This window comes from Lactuca serriola, chromosome 6 (assembly GCF_051521515.1).
Source record: "Lactuca serriola cultivar US96UC23 chromosome 6, Lser_US96UC23_V15, whole genome shotgun sequence".
In the NCBI taxonomy this organism is placed as follows: Eukaryota; Viridiplantae; Streptophyta; class Magnoliopsida; order Asterales; family Asteraceae; genus Lactuca; species Lactuca serriola.
Window position 1 is genome coordinate 150,504,648 of NC_136413.1, and position 19,775 is coordinate 150,524,422.

Here is a 19,775-nt window from a genome sequence, read left to right on the forward strand (position 1 = left end):
TTTCTATAACTTGAGGAGCCACTGAACTGCAGTCTAGTGAGTCATAAGCGAACTAATTGCAGGGCGTCTCTCCTCTGGCAGAAAACCCTAATTAATTTTCCCATTGTCGAATGATTTTGGATATATGGAAGATTTAGAACGCTATTTGCCAAAGGAGAGTTGCCCTGTATCTGGTTTGCTTAATCGAGTCAAGAAAATGAATGAAGGTGTGGATAAGTTCATAAAGGTATGATCTATAATCGTAGACTAAAATGGTGTCGATTAACTCCTTTTTCAGTTAATTAACTCTCATCTTAACATACAACACGACTTCTGTTTATCCACCGTATCTAAGGATTATAGCTACAACCAACATGCACCAGAAACCCATGTCAAATCACATGATAATTAATAATAGATATAGACTACTAGCTTGTAGCTCCAACATAATCTAGACTGATTTAGTTGCTTGGATCATAAGCGGCGTTAGCTGAAAATAGTCGGGTTTTTTAATTATCAAGTTGTATATATCACCCCCTTCACTTGGTTGAGATATGTTATTGGATATTCAATCAGGGTATGTAATAAAATTTCTGCAAGGATGCAGCATATATAGATTTATTTTCTTATATATATACATCACAAGACACTTTATAAGTAATTTTCAGGGTATACATGATCAGGTCTTTTGTTTCAGGGAAAACCAAGCATACTATATAGAACATGGTACGCATTGTGGTGTGGCAACTCATGCACGATCAATAGATAAATATTGTCTCTAAAACCAGAATCATAACAATGTGGCAAAACAATTGCCACATTGTTTTTTTGGAGCCACAACCTAATTGTTGAATGCGTTAGCACGTCTTACTTATTCAAATAGTGGAATCTTTCTTAAGAGAATCATAAATTGTAACTTCGAACTTTAGGGTTGGATTTTAATTTGAGTTTGACATATATAATTTTTAGTTTGTACAAAACTACGTGTGTGATTTTGTCTATATGATGCACACATTATCATTGTTTTGAACTTTTTGATTATATCAATTTGTCTAAGACGAGAGAAATGGTTGTAGGTCTCGATCTTTTATTACATATAAAAGATATGTAATTAGAAAAATTGGCATCTAGCCAAATAATACTATCTATAATCAAAGATGTTTGATTAGATTCTGACTTAGATTACTATTAGATATATGTGTATGCCCGGAGTTTTTATTTAGGAGTTTGAAAATAACACAACTATTATTATATAATGGTTAAATTTATTCCGGTCTGAGAAATTTTTATATTCATTCTTATGTTCAGAAAAAACCGAGAAACGGTTAAACCAAAAAATAATATTGAAAATTATGTGTCGACCAGTTGTGATAATAAATCCAATTTTGTATATTAATTATCAAGATTTTCCAGAAACTAGATCGATCATGTACTTATGATTATAAGAAATGTAGAAGGAAGATTGTGCTGTTGTCAAACGAAATTAAAAGCCTGAACCATAATCAAAACCATCATTGTAGTTGTTGATCCTGACTAGTGTAAGACTGCATGTAAGAAGCTCTTATCCTTAAAAGTTTTTTCATCATTTTAAGGTTGTAAGCTTCAACATAAAACCTAGGATTTAATAAAGAATATCCTTCGTTCCACCAACTATGAAGGAATAGATAGACGCAAATCAATTACTCAATTAAACAAGAACACAAAAAATGAGAGAGAGAGAGAGAGAGAGAGAGAGAGATGAGAGTAGAAGGCCGTGTTTTTCAGGTGTGCAATAAATGAAACATCAGAGGGCCTATTTATATTAATATGAAATAAATTGAACCCCAAAAAAAATGGAAATGATGACGTTATCTAGTATCTCATTTAATTCAACCTAGAGTTTATCTCGTCTTTCTTGAGGCTCCTACGATGTTCCTTCTGCTTATCCTTAAAGTCAACGGTGCGCCAATGTGTTAATCGAGTTGGTTCAACTGACTCGACTAGGACTCGCCAAAAATAAAGATCTCATTTGATTTAACCTAGAGTTTCTCCAATCTTCCTGGAGGCTTCCACAATGTTCTTTCTGCTTATCCATGAAGTCAATACAGGTCAACGTGTTGAATGGGTCCGTCCAACCGACTCCACTCAAACTTGCCAAAAATAAAAGTTCCTTAGCTCCTAATGATCGATGTGTCGTATGAGGATCCAAGTGCACTTAAATTGTGTCACTTCACGCACTCGCATCTATGGCTATGCCATGTTCATGTGTGTGGGCTTAACCCATCTCTTGTCTCGACTAAATCTTTGAATTCCTATAAACATAGAAAAAACTTATAAACTCACACAAGGTTTCTTCCCCCACCAATATGGGATAATGAAAAATTACCAACTTGTTTATTCCTTTAATTTCCAAAATCTTATTGATGCAAATATATGAGGAATGTCAATCTAATTGAGTACTCCGGTCGTAGAGATCAAAAGAGGGTGAATAGTTTTGGCAACAACATGTTGACGTACAAAGTGTTAGTCGATCACAATAAGTTTGGTAAAATATATCATTGTGGGAGATCTTAATAACACTGTGTGTCACACCCCCAAACCAGAACGGCGGCAACGTTCGGGGGCGGAGGACGTCGTATTCAGTATCATAACAGTTCATAGAAAGGAAAGTACACACCACCATATATATTAAGGTTTCCAAAATGTTTACATAATTGTATTCGTTACATGTTCAAAAGATAAATACATAAACATCTATCAAAAGAAGTAATTAACGTCAGCACGTTTAATCCCCAAAAGTTGAATTCCAAACCTGCTTAGCGGTTCCCTGAGAATACAAGTTATTTCAAAGAGAAAGTGTCAACAATTAAGTTGGTGAGTTCATAAGTAGTGTTTTGAGAAATGTACGCCATTCGAAAGTTCGTGTACGTTTTCCAGAAAACGCGGCATTTTCAAATGAAAAGAGTTATGATTTGTTGTGTTGAAAATGAATGTATTAGATCCAGAAAATCCCATATTTTCCCTAATAGTTGAGATATGATTTGTTGTGTTTTCCAAGAAAAACCCTTATTTTCTTATAAAAGTATGAAATGCATATGAATGTTCGTGTTATAAGTTGTAAACAATTGCACCAGGAAAATCCCTTATTTTCCTATTAGTTGTTTGTTCTAGATGCGGGAAAAACCCTTATTTTCCTAAAGTAACTGGCAGTCTCTAAGACCAAAAATCGCAAGCAACCGACGTGCTTAAAAGGTGTGGCATAGTTTTATATAATAAAGCTATACGAAGATCGCACTTATTAGGTGAAAAATAGTTTTAGTAACTACTTGTTCATAAAAGCATAATACCATAATAATTGTATATCCAATGAGTTTTATAACCATACTGAACATAATATGCCTGTAGCGACGTTCTTCAGGCGTCGTAGCGTTATGACAAACTGTCACCCCAAAGGACGGATTGTAGCTAACAGTCAAGGCGCGGGATCGTGACTTCCCGTATAGATCTATACACATTTGACACGTTCTCCGAACGGGAGACTCTGGTTATAGACAGGACTTGAAGCGGTACCTTTTAGCAAAAAGGTATGATTTGAAGATGTACATGTCTCACGGATTCTCAACTAAGTCTGTATTAAAGTAGTAGTTTTGTATGCAAAGTTTATCCTTTTTCACAATGTTTGACAAGCATAAATCATAAGTTCTTTGAATGCATAAAATGATTTATTAAAGGATGTTACCCTTGATAAGATGTATTTGTATGTAAACGTATAAATAAAACATTATTTCTATTTATCAAAACATATTGTATCCCAAGAGGGTAAAGCTGTGTTGTGAGGTGTTTTGCATGATGATGATTTCATAAGATAGTTAATACAACAATATGAAAAGTATAGCAAAAGATCGATGTTTCACACGATTTTAGTCGTGTGTTTACTTGTAATCCCCCCCTCCCTAAAAGTGTTTAAAAAGCATTTAAAAAGCATTTAAAGTGTGGTTGTAGGGGTATGAACTCACCTGATAGCTTGAAGAAAGCGAGACGAAAACCGAGCAGAACTTCTACTCGAGAAAGCGGATTTCTCGGGATTCTCGGGAGCGTAAAACTTCCTTTCAAACTTGGATATGAAAACCGGGCCCTTGGGATGACTCCGAGGGTTGAAACGCAGAGTTTCGGTGTGAGAAAGGAAGGAAATTAGCAAATATGGTCGGCACCTTCGCATCCCTTTTATAGGGTCTGGAAGCCTCGCGTACGCAGGGCGTACGCTCGTACGCGGGGCGTACGAGATGTCATGGCTTACCGCATCCTCGGAAGAAGCATCGAAGCGACGTGGACAATCCGGAGCCTAGCATCCGAGTACGCGGGGCGTACGACGGTACGCTGGGCGTACGAGGGATCGGACCGCTGACTCGTTCTTCGGATAATACCAGGGTTTAATTAAATTTATATTTTTATTATTTAGCAAACTTCTAAAATTCATATCTCCGTCATACGAACTCCGTTTTCGATGTTCTTTATATCCACGCGAAGGTGAGACTACGATCTACAACTTTTGTTTAGACTCCGTTGGCAAATTTCGAAATTATTTTTATTATTTAATTTTAAAATGTCGTGATTAAGGAATTTCTTTAGAAATTCATAACTTCTTTATCTGACGTCGGTTTTTGCCAGACTTTTTACCGTTGAATTACCATTTTCGAGACCTTCAATTCTCGTTTAGGTCATTCCGGCAAAAAGTCGCTCGATCTCCGATTCGAGTTTTTAGCTGCCTACTGCTATATTCGTAACTTAGAATGGTCATAACTTCTTCGTTATAACTCGGATTTGTGTGTTCTTTATATGTATGAAAACCTTGTTACGATATCTTCCACTTAGTATACTTAATTACGGTTTAAAAAAAGTTTAAATTTTGACCTGAATTTTGCTGTTGTTACACTGTGTAGTCACACCATAGTGATGTAGGACGAGTTTAAGTAGCACCACCATGTTAGCCAAAAGCTAATGGATCCAACTAATTCTTGATCATTCGTATCAGTAAGAACTCAATATTCAACTTTAGTATTTGAGTGAGCTATAAGATATTGTTTCTTACTCCTCCAAGATATTGAGTATCCTAAGATAAAGTAACATTAGAAAGTAGTCGATCATCGGTTAGGTCACCATTTTATTTTACTTTGGAGAATGCCTTTAGTAATATAGAGGAGTCGGGTTAAAAATGACTCCCATGAAGCATATAGTACATTTAAGGTGTCAAAGAATCTAAATGACAACTACATAGTGATCAAGATAAGTTGTAAGAACCCTCACATAGGCTATTTTAAATAATATTTTAGAAATACGAATTTCAAATTTAAGGGAGTTTATTTTGCGGCTCAAACCATGTTTTTAATAAAGCTAGTTAGTTTCAAGGTTATAACAATCAATACAAACCAAAATGTTAATGTAACATCCATAAATTTCATGAAAATTTTGAACTTTTAAAACCAACCCACAAATCATCATTGTTTACAATTTAGTTTTCAAAACATGTTTAATACCAGAGTTTTTCCCAAAATCATAAATCAAAACACGAGGAGGTGCATGATCACGCCCGTGCCTTCCCGCGATCATCTAAGGTACCTGAAACATGACCCAAAACGGTAAGCCCAAAGCTTAGTGAGTTCCCCCAAAGTACCAACACAACACATAATCATAATAATAATAGCAAACAACATGCATATAGAGCCTTCCGTTTGACTGGAACGCCCCCACCGGCCTACAATCTATCTGGTATGCACACAGAACCTTCAGCATGACTGGTATGCCTCACCGGGCCTTCAGCCTATCTGGAACGTTCTCCAGGCCTTCGGCCTGACTGGTATGCCCCACTGTGCAACAATCTATCCAGGACGCCTTGGGTCTCTTGGCCTTGAACACATAGCAGGATCGACTCAACCCAACTTACCGTTACATATAAACATATACCATATCAAACCCTAACTAGCATATACAGACAGTCATACAGATCTAACAGATCACTAAGCATAACATCATTATATATACCATGATACAGATCACCACAACATACAAGCATGCGATACACCAGAATAACAATCCAAAGGGGCCGACCTTGGTGCCTTCGACCCAAAAGTACAGTGAGGAAAACTCACCTCGCAAACTGAACAGAACTAATGAGGTCCGACTCCAAATCTCAGATCTCTAACCGATACCTATTTCCACCAAGTGACCAATTCCATTAAAATCCTAAATACCCAAAATACCCTCAAGGCAAACTTGGTCAAAGTCAAAGTCAACTGGTCAACCCACTAAGTCAACTGAGTCAACCCAGCCGAGTCAACTCAACGAGGCTGACCCTTGCGAGTACGCAGGGCGTACTACAGAGGTACGCTTAGCGTATGGAGAAGCCTTGCAAAAGACCACCATCGGGGTGATTGACCGAGTATGCGGGGCGTACTCCCATGTACACGCAGGCGTACCCTCGCAGCCTCCAAACTTCATTTAGTGCTTAATGTCTTAAGCACTTAAGCCCATATTTCAGATCCATGACCAAAACACACCCTAGAGTCATAAAGTTCCAAATTTATGACTTTACATGCCTAATAAGAGCTTAACACAAGGTCTTAATCCATTAAGACCTCATATAAGATGCATGGAGCAAATCCAACCAAAGGGACTTCATTTTTATGGCTAAGAACCCTTCAAAGGGTATGAAAGGACAACTCAAAATGACAAGAACCAACCATGCACAAAATGGAGCCATTGGGACAAGAAAAGCAACATAAAACACCCAAAAGTAGGATCTAACAACCAAGATGTCAATGTATTGACTTTATAACTTCTGGAGCTTCTCAAGAAGGCAAAGATCATAGATCCAGAAGCTTGCTTCCACTTCAAGGCTCCTTGATGCAACTTCTTCCTCCTTCAACACACCAAAAACACTCTCTTGAGCTCAAAACACACACACTAGGAGGGCTATAGTTTGCAAAAACCTCTCAAAGGATGTGGAGGCTGAAAAGGTGAGGAGAAATAAGACATAATGTTGCTTAATACCAGTGAAACCCTAAAAATTTAGGTTTCCTCCTGAAGCTAGTATGCCTCGCGTATATAGGTGTACGCCCAACATACACACATGTACGCATGACGTACTCCTCCTGCCATAATTACAAAATTTCCACTAGGGATCAAAGCATAACTTCTTGAACTTAAGGACCAAAATGACATGAAATAGAATTATAGGGATGAATTTAGAAGTACTCGAACATCGAGATGTTACAATTCTCCCCCACTTGAACTAGACTTCGTCCTCAAAGTCTGTTGTAGTGAACAACTCTGGATAATGCTCCCACATCTCATCCTCTAGCTCCAAGTCCACTCGGAGCCTCTCTGATGTTGCCATTGTACCTTTACCAAAGGTACCTCCTTGTTATGCAAGACCTTCATCCATCTTTCTAGAATAGCCACCAGCTTCTCAACATAGTTCAGGCGCTCATCAACCTGAATATCATCCATGGAAACCAATGCATCCTCGTCCAATACGCACTTTCGCAGCTGCAAAACATGGAAAGTGCTGTGAATCTGACTGAGCTCCCTAGAAAGATCCAATCTGTAAGCAACCTTGCTAACGCTAGCAATCACCCGAAAAGGCCCAATATAACGAAGGCCCAACTTCCCCCTCTTCCTGAAGCGTATCACACATTTCCAAGGTGAGACCTTCAGTGATACCATGCCGCCGACTTGAAACTCTAACTCGGATCGACGCCGATCGGCATAGCTCTTCTGTCGACTATGAGCGGTCCACAGCCTATGCCAGATCTTTTGAATCAGCTATGTGGTCTGAAGGACCACTTCGTTCTGTCACATAACCCTGTGACCAACCTCGCCCCAACAAACAGGGGTACAACACCTCCACCCATACAAGAGCTCGAAAGGCGGAGCACCAATGCTGGAGTGATAACTGTTGTTGTAGGAAAACTCTACAAGAGGAAGGTAGGAGTCCCAGCTCCCACCGAAATCGATAATACATGCCCGCAACATATCCTCAATGGTCTGTATCGTCCGCTCACTCTAGCCGTCAGCCTGCGGATGATAAGCAGTGCTGAAGTGCAACCTCGTGCGCAATTCCTCAAGGAATGTAACATTCACAAAATTCATGAAAATTTTAAACTTTTATAACAACCCGAAAATCATCATTGTTCAAAAATAGTTTTCCAAAACATGTCAATATCAGAGTAATCCCAAAATCATGAAAAAACATGAGGAGGTGCACGATCACGCCTTCGCCTTCCCGAGATCCTCTGAGGTACCTGAAACATAATCCAAAACTGTAAGCCCAAAACTTAGTGAATTCCCCCCAAAGTACCAATACATAAGCAAATAGCACATAACATAATAACAACATGTAATGGCTCCACAACTAATAGACTGAATTACCCCTAAGCCCACAACATAAATCTGGCTTGCCCCTAGGCCCACAACTTATGTTTGGCTTGCTCCCCGACCTAATCAGTCCTCGGGCTAACTACCACTAAGCCCTCAATACGAGTCTGGCATGCCCTTCCCGACCCTCAGCTCGTATTTGGAATGCTCATGAGCCCTCAGTATGAGTCTGGCATGTCGTCCCTGGCCCTCGGCTCATAATTGGTATACTCCAGGGTTTGTTGGCTACAACACGGAGCAGTAAAACCTCAACCCAACCCACATAATATATCAACATATAACATATAATATCATATACAGATAACAGACAGTATCACAGGTAGTCCTACAAATCTACCAGACTAGCATATCAAATATAGCATGCATATTTATCTCATACTCCGCATATCAACAATATCATGTCATCAAACCAATGGGTCAGCCTTGGTGCCTTCAAACCGAAAGTACAATGAGGAAACTCACCTCACAAGCAACACGGAACTGATACGGACCGACTCCAAATCTCATCTCTCTACTTAAATGCCTATAACCACCAAGTGACCAATTCCATCCAAACCCAATATTACCCAAAATACCCTTAAAAGTCAAACTTGGTCAAAAATGGTTAAACTTGGTTAACTGAAAGTCAACTTGTTAAAATTCTTTAACCCACTGAGTCAACCCAGCTGAGTCAACCCAACTGAGTCAACCCAACCGAGTCAACCCAGTCGAGTTAAATCAAAAGTGGTTGAACCATGCGAGTACGCAGGGGGTACTCTGTACATACACACATCATACACAAGCTTCGCATTTACTGACAAATGAGAACGTTGACCGCTTACGCTTAGCGTACTCCCTTCTACGCGGGGTGTACCCTCGCAGAGCCCAAAACCTCATTTAGTGCTTAATGGCTTGAGCATTTAAGCCCAAATTTCAGATCCATTGTCCAAATGCACCCCAGAGTCATAAAGTATCCAAATTTATGACTTTAGATGTCCAAAAAGTCCTTAATACATGGTATTAATCCATTAAAACCTTCTACAAGAAGCATGAAGCCAAACTAGCTAAAGGGATCTCACTTTTATGACTTAGAACCTTTCCTAGGGTCTGAAAGGATAGCCTAAAAATGTCCAAAACCAAACGTGCATATCAATGGGAATTTTGGGACAAGAAGAACATCATAAAGCTACCACGATGATATCCAAGCAAACAAAGCATAAAGGTAGCAAATTTTTACCTTTTGGAGCTTCCCAAGAAGGTGATGATCCCAGATTCACAAGCTTGTTTCAAGTTCTAATATCCTTGATGCAAATCCTTCTTCCTTAAGAACATAAATAACACACTTTTAGCTCAAAACAATCTCTTATGGGGTTAGGTTTTGCCAAAACGACTTAAGGGCTTGGAGGCTGAAAGGATGAGGCCAAAAGGTCCATAAATGTGTTTAAATACTCCACAAACCCTAAAAATTAGGGTTTCACTCGGACTTAAGTATGCCCAATGTACATATGTGTACACCCAGTGTACTACGGCGTGCCTTACTATGCTTAGCGTACTCAAATGTACGCTCAGCGTACAACCCCAGCTCCTAAAAATTATCACTTTGCCACTAGGGCTAGTTAGGCCTACATCTTTTACAACCCAAGGACCAAAATGATAAAACTTTAAAACCAAAGGAAGGATTTAAAATTACTTGAAACCTGGTATGTTACAACTCTCCCCCACTTGAACTAGACTTCACCCTCGAAGTCTGCTGAAGTGAGGAAATCTGGATAATGCTCCCGCATCTCGGCTTCCGGCTCCTAGGTCCACTCGGAGGCCCTCCGATGCTTCCATCGTACCTTTAATAAAGGTACTTCCTTACTACACAAAACCTTTACTTTCCTCTCCAGAATAGCTATTGGTTTCTCAACATAGTTCAGGCGCTCATTGACCTGAATATCATCTAATGACACCACGACATCCTCATCTAATACACACTTTTGCAGCTGCGAAACATGGAAAGTGTTATGGATCTGACTGATCTCCTCAGGAAGATCCAATCTTTTGGCGACCTTGCCAACCCTAGCAACAATTTGGAATGGTCCAATATACCGGGGACCTAATTTCCCCCTATTCATGAAGCGAATCACAGCTTTCCAAGGCGAGACCTTCAAAAACACCATGTCGCCGACCTGAAACTCCAACTCGAATTGGTGCCAGTCGGCATAGCTCTTCTGTTGACTCTGAGCAGTGTGCAATCTCTGCCTGATATGTTGAATCATCTCCGTAATCTGAAGGACCACCTCGGTCTGCCCCATAACCGTGTGACCAACCTCGCCCCAGCAGACCGGGGGACAACATCTCTACCCATATAAGAGCTCAAAAGGCAGAGAACTAATGCTAGAGTGAAAACTGTTGTTGAAGGAGAACTCCGCAAGAGGTAGGTATGAGTCCCACCTCCCACCAAAATCAATGACACATGCCCACAAAATATCCTCAAGGATCTTATCGTCCGCTCACTCTGGTCGTCGTTCTGCGGATGATAAGTTGTGCTGAAGTGCAACCTCGTGCCCAAATCCTTATGGAACTTCTGCCAAAAACGGAAGGTGAACAAAACATCATGTTCTGAAACAATAGAGACCAGAACCCCATGGCGAGCAACGATATCGCGAATATAAACATTGGCCAACTTCCTGGTCGAAGAAATATCTCGAATCGCCAGGAAACGGACACTCTTGGTCAATCGATCCACAATGACCCAAATATCATCGAAACCCTTTGTCGTCCTTGGCAGCTTGGTGATTAATTCCATCGAAATCTGCTCCCATTTCCACATAGGAATCTCTAGAGGCTACAGCTTGCCATGCGGCCTCTGATGCTCAACTTTGACCATCCTGCAGGTCAAGCACCTCTCCACGTACTAGGCAATCTCCTTCTTCATACACGACCACCAATAACTCAATCTCAGATCCTGATACATCTTGGTGGACCCCGGATAGATAGAAAAGCGAGACTTATGAGCCTCCTCCAACACAATTTGTCAAACCCCACCAGACATAGGAACCCATACACGACCACAACGGGTCAACAATCCCCGGCTATCCGGAATAAATCTGGTGATCTCACCCCTGATCCTCTCAATCTTCTAGTTCTCTTCCTGAACACGCTCGACATGAGCCTCCTAATCAATCCCAACAACCGGTAATCCACTGATATCCTCATACACGATGCCCCATCTGAAGATCCAATTGACTTGCAGCTCAAGGCATCCGCCACCACATTTGCTTTACTCAGATGGTAAAGGATCTCGCAATCATAATCCTTGACTATGTCTAGCCACCTGCGCCGCCTCAAGTTCAGGTTCGGTTGATCCATAATGTGCCTCAAGCTCTTGTGATCTGTGTAGATAGTACGGCGGACCCCATAAAGATAATGCCTCCAAATCTTGAGGACAAAAACCACCGCCCCTAACTCCAGATCATGCGTGGGATACCTCATCTCGTGCAGATTCAGCTGCTATGAAGCATATGCTATCACCCGTCCTCTCTGCATGAGGACCACCTCCAAACTAGTGATGGAAGCATCACAGAAAACCACGAAATCCTCAATTCCCTCTGGAAGGGTCAAAACAGGGGCCTCGCATAGCCTCTACAGAAGGGTCAAAACAGGGGCCTCACATAGCCTCTACAGAAGGTTCTCAAATACCGACTGCTACTCAGGGCCCCATCGGATATCCACCCCCTTCCTCATCAGACGAGTGAGGGGTACTGCAATCTTGGAGAAATCCTGAATGAATCTACGACAGTAACCTTCCAATCCCAAGAAGCTCCTGATATATGAAGGAGACCTCGGAACCTCCCACTACATTACGGCCTCGATCTTGGACGGATCGACCAAAATCCCATCCTGGTTAATGAGGTGCCCAAGGAATTGGACCTCTCGTAACCAGAACTCGCACTTCTAGAACTTGGCATAGAGTCGTTCTCGTCTCAAAACCCCCATAAGCTCACGAAGATGCTCCTCATGCTGCTCTCTGGTCTTGGAATACACCAAGATATCATCGATAAACACAATAACGAAACGATCGAGCATCGGCCTGTATACCCGATTCATCAAATCTATAAACACCGCAGGGGCATTGGTGAGCCCAAATGGCATCACCACGAACTCGTAATGCCCATAACAAGTACGGAACGTGGTATTTTCCACGTCCTCCTCCCTCACTCTAACATGATGTGTGACATCCCCAAAATCACGGCCAGAAAAGACCGGTTTGTTTATGCTTTGTTTAAAAATCAGAGTAACATTTTAAATAAAAGTGTTGCGGAATTTGTCCCAAAACAAAATATGATAATGATTTATCAAAAGCATTTCCATAGAAATGTATTTCATTAAAAGACTTGGGATGTCATGTTCGTACAGATCAAAAGCATAAACAGTACAATATAAGCCTTACTACATTATTTCATATCTACAGGCCTATATCCGTAATCCCTCGTCCAAACATCATAACTATGCTCAAGCGCCACTACCTGTAATACATAAAACTGAGTGGGTCAGGCTTGGGAGCCTGGTGAGCACATAGGGTTTTCAACCCACAATAAATAAGTTTATTAACTTCATTAAATTAAACAAACCCGATTACCCGTTCCCGTTATCCTCACACTACGTCCCTAAGCATCTATCATAAGGGACCTATCCTAAGGATTATCATCGGGACGGACACTACTGCTAAGGGGATTCCTCAGCAATAAATGTCCTTAAGGCAACCATGTGGGGGATGGAGTACATCTGGTGAGCACACAGTTCAAATAAACACACAGTTCGAATAAACACCTACAGGTTGCGAGCCTGCTAGTGTTCCACTAGACTATCTAGAATAGTCCGTGATCGTTATCTATACTCTGCTAGATGACTAGATCATCAATAACATCTATAACGAGGCCTCTCATCGTTTTATCTTGTCACACAGCAACTATTACATCTACCCATGTTTTACCCAACACATTTTGTAGATATAAAATACATATACAATTTAAATCATTGAAAACATGTATAAAACGTTCATCCAGCATAGATAGCAAGTATTCAGATAATATGCACACATAACACGTAATTTATATAAAATATTTCATATCTATGTGTAAGCTGAAAGTAACTATGCACTCACTTGTTAAAGTGATGATTCCAAAATCGGGCAGCGCTTGCTTCTAACGATTCTATTTTCCGTCGACAAAACCTAGCATTATTATCGCTAAATTTTAGTCTAATATTTACCGTGACCAACTATTAGTCTTAGTATTATTATTATTATTATTATTATATAACCGTTAAACAATATTTTCCAACCACTATGTACAGACAGGGGCCAGACATAAAACACCGGAGGGCAGGACCATTTTTGGCATATAGCACTTCTGAAATCCAACAACCCTATGCGGCCCTTTAAACCAGATTCCCCGTACCGCGAGTAGTTAAAAAAAATATTATAACGACACTTATATAAGTTATAATAATAGCTCAAATATTTATTATAAGTTCATAATAACAATACTAATTTTAAATATAAGCTATATTAAAATAAGGTAAGCATAACTTACTTACAATGAGGTTTTAGCTAGGAGTCGGGCTCTACAGCGGCAGAACTTCGTCGTTGAATCTTTCTAAGAAAGATTCGTGCAGCGTTGAAGCGCTCACCTTACTATACTAAACTACAGAAAGAGAAGTCGAATCACGAGGGACCGAAATGCTCGGGGGATAAGGAGAGAAAGACTCTTGAATCAAGAGAATGGTGCAAGAAATATGAGAGCCCAAGGCTCTTATTTATACTAATTGAATTTTCAAAAACTACCCTCCATAATTACTTAATGACCTTTTAGTTATATAAACAACTAAATACCCCTCTATAATACTATTTTAAATGGATTTAATGATATTTGTACTAAACTAACGTCGAAAGAACTCAACATTAGACTTATAATGACCGCATCGTCGATACCTTTCTAATGATATATACATATGTATATATATGTGTACGTATACATGATTTATACTTTATTTTAATACGTAAATATGCTATTATAATTTGTAACTCGTTCATACGAACTCCGTTTTTGACGTTCTTTATATCCACGCGTAGGTGGAGACGTACTCTACAACTTTCGTTTAGACTCCGTCGGCTAATTTTGACTTTATTTTTAAAGTTATATTTTTAACAGGCCGGGACAGGATTGGTCCATTAAAATCTCATAACTTCTTTATCCGATGTCCATTTTCGTCTGTCTTTTTATCGTTACGCTACTAATAACGAGATCTTCGATTCTCGTTTAGGTTGTGTCAGCTAAAAATCAATCGATCTAAAATTCGAATTTCGGGTTGTACACCGCTAATCCGAAACTTCGAAAAATCATAACTTCTTCATACGAAGTCAGATTTGGGCGTTCTTTTTATCGATGTTCTTAGTTTAACATATTCTACGACTTTCGTTTAGAGCGTTAAGGCTAAATCTCGCTCTATCATAAATTTACTATTTACGCTTCCCGGTGTCGTGCCGGTTCCGACGCGAAACTTCGACGGGTCATAACTTCTTCGTTATAACTCGGATTTCGGCGTTCTTTATATGTACGGAAACCTTGTGACATATTCTACAACTTGGTTAAGATTATTTACTCTAAATAATCTTTTTGTCGAAAAGTTGTTTTCGACCTCTATTGCCTCTAAATTGACTAGCCCGGATCTGCGGGCGTTACAATTATCTCCCCCTTAGGATGATTACGTCCCGGAATCATCAACGAAACAGGGCTCGTATAATGACTTCATACGTCATCTCTTCATCCTAGGTAATAATTATAACTTCTATATTCCTTCAAGTCTATCTCTTAGACTCATTGACTGTAAGCTGTACTCGATCGTGCACCTGCTCTCTACCTCAGGCTAGACTCCAAATTATGACCTATCATCATGTGATGCACATTTAGACTCAGGTCTCTTAGAGTTAAATTCTAAAACAGACTATGCCTTCCTTTATGTTCTAATGTGATATAATCACACTTTAACATGTAGCGTTTCTAGCTACCAACTTTTTTAACAACGAACGCGATACTTCTATTGATCCCTTTGATTTCAATTGTTTGGTTTAAGTCGGACACTACATCGAACTTGGTTCCCTGAACCACGCAACATACTCATCGTAGTCGGACTCAATTCGATATGACCACTAGGGTCGGAATATCAACAATCTTTTTAGTCATTACCGAAACGATGGTAATGACATACTTGAATAAAACAGAATCAGTTACTAGCTTCTTGGTAACCTTGTGCCTTTCCCTGATCCAAGAGTGAGTCCTGTGCTTCCGGTAGTATAGGCCTCTACTACCATTCACACCTACTCATACTCGTCTCAAGTATTGTCCCGCAGTTTTCCAAGTCACCACACAAGAAAATCACATAACAGCTTAACACATCAAATATCAAAACGAAGGTTTTTTTTTATTATTCCTCGAAACTATTACATAGGTGTTCAAGTTCACCCTAGACTATGCCTCTAACAGGCTACATCATACGATTGTGTGGCTACTTCATAACTCGATCCTTGGATGTCAAGCCGTCACTCCTGAATCCTCGCATTGTCATCTGCTTCGTCAAGGATCATTTGAAATGCTCTCGCCTTTGGCTTTGGCAACACATTTGGCTTTGTAGCCCCCTCTCTATTTGGGCAATCTTGCTTGAAGTTCCCTTCCTCATTACATTCGTAACACACCCTTTTATTGAATTTACACTCGTTGGCATAATGCCCATGCTTCCCACACTTGAAACAAGTTACTTCCTCACCGCATTTTCCAGAGTGTTTCTTTTTGCACTTCTCGCACCATCTTTCTTCACTCCCTCCTCCTCTAAACTTCCTGGTACTGGATTTGCTTCTCTCATCGGGCTTCGCAGACCCCTCAAATTTCCTCTTTTCGCCAACCTCGGTCTTGTTGGTGGCTCTTCCCTTGATCATCTCCTCAACCGACTTGGCAGCCCAGATAGCTGCCTCCAAAGTAGGTGCTTGACGCACTGGCACTGCATATTCCCATGGAAGTCCTTTTGCGTACTTGTCAATTTTCATCAGCTCATCCGGAACAAGACGTAAGGCGAACTCCATCTTCTCTGTGAAGTTGTTGGTGTATTCATCAACAGACATGCTTCCTTTCTTTAAGGTAAGGAATTGGTTTTCTAGCTCGAGCAGATTTTGGGCTGAGCAGTACCTACGTTTGAATTGCACCAGAAATTCTACCCATGTCAGCTGCAGGGGCTCATTGGGGATCAACGTCTTTCCCAAGGTATTCCACCATCGTACAACGCCTCCTCGAAACTGACGCACTGCAAATGTGGTCTGTTGTTTTCCCTTGCAACCGCACGTCATGAAAGCTAATTCCATCTCCGAGATCCAATCCATGACCCCGATCGGATCCTCCTTTCCAGTGAAAGTCGATGGCTTGCAAGTCAGAAAATCCTTGTACTTGCATCCATTCCTCTCGACTTCGTCATCTTGGTTGTTTTGTCGAACTATTGGTGGGTTGACTTGACCAACAGTCCCACTGTAGTTTCCTTCCTCAGTCTGCCCTTCGTTCAACTCGGGCTGTTCGATCTGAATAGTCGCTTCCTCTCGATTTTGCTGGAGCAAACGTCTGGTTTCCTCCATTTGACGATCCAACATCGCTTGGATCATCGCTTGCACTCCGGCCATCGTTATTGGCTCAGCAACGGCTACCACAACCGGTATTTGCTCAATCGCTGGGGGTTGATCTTGGTTCCCATTTGCATTCACGTTTCCGCTACGGGTTCTTGCCATCTTGATCTATACACCGAATAAGGTGAATCTAGACCTTTACTTAGGATTGACGTTTAAATCATTCTTATCACTCCGAAACGTTTATATGCTAGTTCTAATATCGTAGTTAAACGCTTAGAATCCTAAACACATAAGGTTTCCAGATCCGGTCGGCAACAGACCATAGATCCGAACAAATAACAGCATATCAGGCACAAGCATTTAGCACATAAAAGCATTTTAGGCACAATTCCTAAAATAATCTAGTGCTCACGACTCACAATCATCGCTTAGCATTCTAAGTTTAAGTCTAGAAATAAATCCATATTCCTAGTTCGCTTAAACTAATGCTCTGATACCAACTGTGACATCCCCAAAATCACGGCCAGAAAAGACCGGTTTGTTTATGCTTTGTTTAAAAATCAGAGTAACATTTTAAATAAAAGTGTTGCAGAATTTGTCCCAAAACAAAATATGATAATGATTTATCAAAAGCATTTCCATAGAAATGTATTTCATTAAAAGACTTGGGATGTCATGTTCGTACAGATCAAAAGCATAAACAGTACAATATAAGCCTTACTACATTATTTCATATCTACAGGCCTATATCCGTAATCCCTCGTCCAAACATCATAACTATGCTCAAGCGCCACTACCTGTAATACATAAAACTGAGTGGGTCAGGCTTGGGAGCCTGGTGAGCACATAGGGTTTTCAACCCACAATAAATAAGTTTATTAACTTCATTAAATTAAACAAACCCGATTACCCGTTCCCGTTATCCTCACACTACGTCCCTAAGCATCTATCATAAGGGACCTATCCTAAGGATTATCATCGGGACGGACACTACTGCTAAGGGGATTCCTCAGCAATAAATGTCCTTAAGGCAACCATGTGGGGGATGGAGTACATCTGGTGAGCACACAGTTCAAATAAACACACAGTTCGAATAAACACCTACAGGTTGCGAGCCTGCTAGTGTTCCACTAGACTATCTAGAATAGTCCGTGATCGTTATCTATACTCTGCTAGATGACTAGATCATCAATAACATCTATAACGAGGCCTCTCATCGTTTTATCTTGTCACACAGCAACTATTACATCTACCCATGTTTTACCCAACACATTTTGTAGATATAAAATACATATACAATTTAAATCATTGAAAACATGTATAAAACGTTCATCCAGCATAGATAGCAAGTATTCAGATAATATGCACACATAACACGTAATTTATATAAAATATTTCATATCTATGTGTAAGCTGAAAGTAACTATGCACTCACTTGTTAAAGTGATGATTCCAAAATCGGGCAGCGCTTGCTTCTAACGATTCTATTTTCCGTCGACAAAACCTAGCATTATTATCGCTAAATTTTAGTCTAATATTTACCGTGACCAACTATTAGTCTTAGTATTATTATTATTATTATTATTATATAACCGTTAAACAATATTTTCCAACCACTATGTACAGACAGGGGCCAGACATAAAACACCGGAGGGCAGGACCATTTTTGGCATATAGCACTTCTGAAATCCAACAACCCTATGCGGCCCTTTAAACCAGATTCCCCGTACCGCGAGTAGTTAAAAAAAATATTATAACGACACTTATATAAGTTATAATAATAGCTCAAATATTTATTATAAGTTCATAATAACAATACTAATTTTAAATATAAGCTATATTAAAATAAGGTAAGCATAACTTACTTACAATGAGGTTTTAGCTAGGAGTCGGGCTCTACAGCGGCAGAACTTCGTCGTTGAATCTTTCTAAGAAAGATTCGTGCAGCGTTGAAGCGCTCACCTTACTATACTAAACTACAGAAAGAGAAGTCGAATCACGAGGGACCGAAATGCTCGGGGGATAAGGAGAGAAAGACTCTTGAATCAAGAGAATGGTGCAAGAAATATGAGAGCCCAAGGCTCTTATTTATACTAATTGAATTTTCAAAAACTACCCTCCATAATTACTTAATGACCTTTTAGTTATATAAACAACTAAATACCCCTCTATAATACTATTTTAAATGGATTTAATGATATTTGTACTAAACTAACGTCGAAAGAACTCAACATTAGACTTATAATGACCGCATCGTCGATACCTTTCTAATGATATATACATATGTATATATATGTGTACGTATACATGATTTATACTTTATTTTAATACGTAAATATGCTATTATAATTTGTAACTCGTTCATACGAACTCCGTTTTTGACGTTCTTTATATCCACGCGTAGGTGGAGACGTACTCTACAACTTTCGTTTAGACTCCGTCGGCTAATTTTGACTTTATTTTTAAAGTTATATTTTTAACAGGCCGGGACAGGATTGGTCCATTAAAATCTCATAACTTCTTTATCCGATGTCCATTTTCGTCTGTCTTTTTATCGTTACGCTACTAATAATGAGATCTTCGATTCTCATTTAGGTTGTGTCGGCTAAAAATCAATTGATCTAAAATTCGAATTTCGGGCTGTACACCGTTAATCCGAAACTTCGAAAAATCATAACTTCTTCATACGAAGTCAGGTTTGGGCGTTCTTTTTATCGATGTTCTTAGTTTAACATATTCTATGACTTTCGTT